The 4,917-nt window shown below is 49.9% G+C and overlaps 1 pseudogene; it reads right to left on the reverse strand.

The window, feature by feature from the left end:
• Positions 1-1,341: 1,341 nt before the first annotated feature.
• Positions 1,342-2,096, reverse strand: LOC142431791 (speedy protein C pseudogene; annotated as a pseudogene).
• Positions 2,097-4,917: the final 2,821 nt, after the last annotated feature.

Genomic DNA, 4,917 nt, shown 5'->3' on the forward strand with positions numbered 1-4,917 from the left:
AGACCTAAGTCTCACCTACTGCAGGTCTGTTTAATCTATTATAGGCAGAAGATTGGATAAACTAGCTGAGGGGAAAAGAAAAGTCCATGCAGACATGTGGACATTTACGAAGTGAAGTTTTGGGACCATGTCACCCCGAGAGTGAATGAGAGGCTACAGTGTCCTAAACATCCCCTCTGGAACAAGTGGTTGTTAGCTTCTGGCTCATGGCAACCTTATCCACAGTAGGACGACATCCTTCCCAGTCTTTCGCCACCCTCACAATCACTGCCATGTTTCAGCCCATTGCTGCAGACACTGTCCTCATCTATGTCTTTGGCAGTCTCCCTCTTTTTCACTGACCTCTCTACTTTACCAATGGTGATGTCCTCCTTCTTTAGGGACTGGTGTCTCCTGATAACACGTCTTGTCGAGCTCACTTCTAAGAGCATGCTGGCTGTACGTCTTCCAGGACAGACGTGTTTGTTCTTCTGGCAGTGTCCATGTTACTTTCTATATTCTTCGCCAACATCTCAGTTCAAAGGTACCAGTAATTATATGGTATTTTTTTTCCTGGGTCCCCATTGTCTCTTGGGGGGAAGGAAATGTTGTATTATATGTTATTGCATTATATTTTATCGCAGGCAAGAGGAGTGGGGACCATGTTTTCTTCCAAAGCAGACTTGGCTCTGTAGGCACATCTAGCTTGACATCATTTTTGTCATTGTGTTGTGTTTTCAATCGGGTCCAGGGTCTCTCTCACAGGCTGTCCTCCTCGCTGGAGTCCACCCACCCTGTGCGGGTCTCTGCATCCATGAGTGATGGTGGTGGTGGAGGGGAAATGGAGGTCTAAGGCTATGATACCAGGCTGTTGTACTGGCCTGGCCCAGAGGTGGGGGTGATGGTGTCCATATCCCACCAAGCCCCCCCCCTTCCCTGGGTCAAGGAGCCAGGCCAGCGCCTATGTACAGTGGATGTAATCCAGCCGACTAGGGCCAGAGTGAGTACAATTTGCAAGATGAGATAACAGCGTTGGGGTTGTGGGCAGCACTGCCAACATGAGGCCAGAAAGACCGGGCCAGGGGGCTGAAGTTCGTGGCAAGAAGGGTCAGTGGACAAGCTGGTGGTCTCGCTTTGCCCTGCTGAATGTCAGGGCCCAGGGCAGATCCACAGCTAGGAAAGGACTGGGGGGGGGGGGGAGAGAGGGCAGAGTGGGGCTGAGAGAGGAAGCCTGTTTGGTAGGGGACATAGGATCAAGCAGACAGGAGCTCCTGCCTCCCCATCCTGCCCCCCACTCCTGGCTCCCCTGCCTACCTCCCAGCTCCTGTGCCCACTCACGTTGGAAGCTATAGGAGCCTGGAATCAGGTATAGTGGGGTGGGTGGGACCACGAGGAAGTCCCGGCCCCTAGGTTTTGCGGCCACAGTGAGACAAGCCTGCATGGCAGGGCGGTAGCCCCCAGGGGCTGGAGAGGGACACTCGGATAAGCGTAGTAATGGCGGCAGCGTGGGGGCTGGCCACAGAGAGAACACTGGGGTGGAGAGAGCCCAGGACCCCGAGGCAGGGAGACTCCGGCCTCTGGGCAGCACCTCTGAGCACGTCTGTGGTGGGGACGACGCTCCCGAGCCCAGGCCCAGTGGGACGGCACCTTCGCCATGACCTCCTCGCAGCACTGGTGGTTGACAACTGCGCGGAAATCCATCCGGGCCCACAGTTTGTTCCTCTGGCGCAGGAAGTCAGCCACCCAAGGGCGCCAGCCTTCGCTGAGGGCCCAAGGGAAAATCTCACACTTTGGGCCCTCCAGGTCCTCCTCCATGTCATTGGCAAGATACAGTGCCAGGAAGAAGTTTCTCTGGGTGTACTCGCTGAGCTGCAAGTGGGCGCGCTGGAAATAAACCAATACCATGGCCAGGAGGTACTTATCTGAGATCTGGACACAGGGGTCTTGGGAGAGGAACTGCTGGAGAAAACTGTCCTCCAGAAGACGGAGGAAGGCTTGTAGCTCCTGGCGCTGGCGAGAGAGGAGAGACTCGCCACTCCCACCGGGACAGCTCCGCCCCCCAGGTTTACGTGAGTGGCAGCCATGTGAGCAGTGGTAGGGTCTTGGGCAGTACTCATCTCTCAGAAGGGCACGGCTGAGGGAAAGTGGGGCAGAGGGATCTCAGCAAGAACCTTAGTCGATGATCAATTATATGGTATTCTTTACTCGTCCAGCATTCCCAGGTGTATGAGATGATCGAAAACACCCTGGCTTGGGTCAGGCATGCTCTTTGTCCTCAAGTGACATCTTTCATCTTTAATTTTCAACAGTTTGGAGAGGTCTTGTGCAGTAGATCTGCCCAATGCAGGCCATCCTTCAGGATCCTGACTGCGGCTTCCATGGGCATTGACTCCGGGTCCTATGAAAATGAAACCTTTGATCACTTTATTATCTTCCCATTTAGTATGACTAAGTATTTCCATTTCGTATCACCGGCTACTTTCTCCAGTTAGTATGATGAAGTTTACTGGCCCATTTGCGGAGATTTTCGCTTTCTTTATGTGTAGCTGTAAGCCACACTGAAAGCTGCCGTCTTTGAGCTTCATCGGCAAGTTGCTCAAGTCCTCTTTTCTTTCAGCAAGCAAGGTGTGCCATCAGCTAGTACAAGTTGTTAATGAGTCTTCCTCTCGTCCTGATGGCCTGTTCTTCCTCATAAAATACAGTTTCGATCATTTGCACTTAGATCATTTGCTCAGCATACAGATGGGATAAGAATGGTGATGCCCACCTTTCCTGATTTTACACCATGCCACACTCCCTGATCTGTTTGAGGGACTGCCTCTTGGTTTGTGTACAGATCTGTGAACACAATGAAATGTTCTGGAATTCCCATTCTGTGCAGTGTTATCCATTATTTGTTATCATCCACACAGTCAAAAGCCTTTTCGTAGCCAGTGAGACAGGTAAACCTCTTTCTGTTAATCTACTTTTAGGCAGGATCCATCTGACATTAGCAATGATAGTCCTCATGTCCTCTTTGGAATCCAACTTGAATTCCTGGCAGCTCCCTGGCCATAGACTACTGAAACCCTTTTTTAATTACCTTCACCGAAACTTTACCTGTGATATTAATGCTATTGTTCCATAATTTCCACACTCTGTTGAGTCACTTTTCTTTGGAATTTGGTGAAAATAAAGATATTTTCCAGCTAGTTGAACAGGTAGCCCCTGTTCCAGATTTCTTGACATAGGTGAATACTTTATTTTATTTTTTTTTAATTTTAAACAATTTATTAGGGGCTCATACAACTCTTATCACAGTCCATACATATACATACATCAGTTGTATAAAGCACATCTGTACATTCTTTGCCCCAATCATTCTCAAAGCATTTGCTCTCCACGTAAGCCCTTTGCATCAGGTCCTCTTTTTGTCCTCCCTCCCTCCCCTCTCCCTCTCCCTTATGAGCCCTTGATAATTTATAAATTATTATTTTGTCATATCTTGCCCTGTATGACGTCTCCCCTCACCCTCTTTTCTATTTTCCGTCTCCCAGGGAGGAGGTCACATGTAGATCCTTGTAATCGGTTCCCTCTTTCCAACCCACTCACCCTCTAGCCTCCCAGTATTGTCCCTCACACCCCTGGTCCTGAAGGTATCATCCACCCTGGATTCCCTGTAAGGTGAATACTTTAAAATGACTTCACGGTCAATGCGACAACTGTCATTTGAAAATCATGTCTCTTGACCAGTGCCTGGAATCTAGAAGGGTCTGGAAGTGCAGTAGAGAGAAAGGAAGCTGTCATTTAGTTGCTCCAAGCTCCTGCAAACCATATGAACAACAGAAGGAAACGTTGCCTGGTCCTGCCGCGTTCTCAAAGCCACCAGGATATTCCAGTCTATCACTGCTGCGGCTATGTTTGCCCACCACACAGAGCGCCTCTCTTGCCCTCCTTGTTGATCCTCGCCGTCACCGAGCATGATGTCCCCTTCCAGTCATTGATCCCCACCCCCCACTTAGAGACGGGTTCAAATCCATGAGCTATTTACGGATGGATTCTGGAAGTAGATTTTAAGGTCTCTTTTACAGCCTGGTCTGTTTTAGTCTGGAAGCTCTGTTGAAACCTGCCCACCAATGGCGATGCTGCTGGTCTTCGAAGTACTGGCGGCATAACTTCCAGCATGGCGATAACACGCTCACCACAGTTGTTTGACTGAGTCACACGAGGGTGGTAGCTGGAGGAAGGGTGGCTGTTAATATTACCATTATTGTCACTGGTGCTTTCAAAACAAATGCAAACAATAATCTCAGTAGCAACGGGCTATTTACGTTAATGATATCCACACTGGGCAGGCTCCTGCTCTGAACACTTAAGATGCCTTTCTTCGTTTCATTTCCCCAGAACTCTGGGAGGCCAATACCCCTATGCTGCTGCTTTGCTGGCGAAGAGCCTGAGGCACAGATGCAACAACAAGATGCAAAAACACAGATGCAAGGCAGAAAGTCCGGGTCCAGGTGTGGCTTTAGATAAAGCATGGGCTCTCAAACTCTAGTGTCTCAGAATCCCTTGGAAGGTGCCTTCAGCACAGCTGCACATCTCTGCTGGGTCCACTCCAGGAGGTTCTGGTTCAGCGGTCTGAGGTGGAGCCTGAGAACTTTGCTAGTACATTTTCTGTTGATGCTGCTGTTATTGACTTGAGGGTTCACATGTCAAGAACCCCTGGGTTTCCAGGGGTTTGTGACTTGAAAGTATTGGTCCCAGTAGTGGCTGATTTGATTACTTTCTGGCTGTTCTTGAGCCCTGAAGGACCCCTTTCCAGGCCTTCAGAGGGACTGGTCTCCTTCCTCTGCCCCTGCCCCCATCCCTTCGACCTCTAGTTTCCCTGACAGTGAAGCCAGAGTGACACCCAGCACTTGTTTCATGCTGACTGACTGGTGGGAGAAACTCTTTGCTTCC

This window comes from Tenrec ecaudatus, chromosome 18, assembly GCF_050624435.1.
Source record: "Tenrec ecaudatus isolate mTenEca1 chromosome 18, mTenEca1.hap1, whole genome shotgun sequence".
Lineage (NCBI taxonomy): Eukaryota > Metazoa > Chordata > Mammalia > Afrosoricida > Tenrecidae > Tenrec > Tenrec ecaudatus.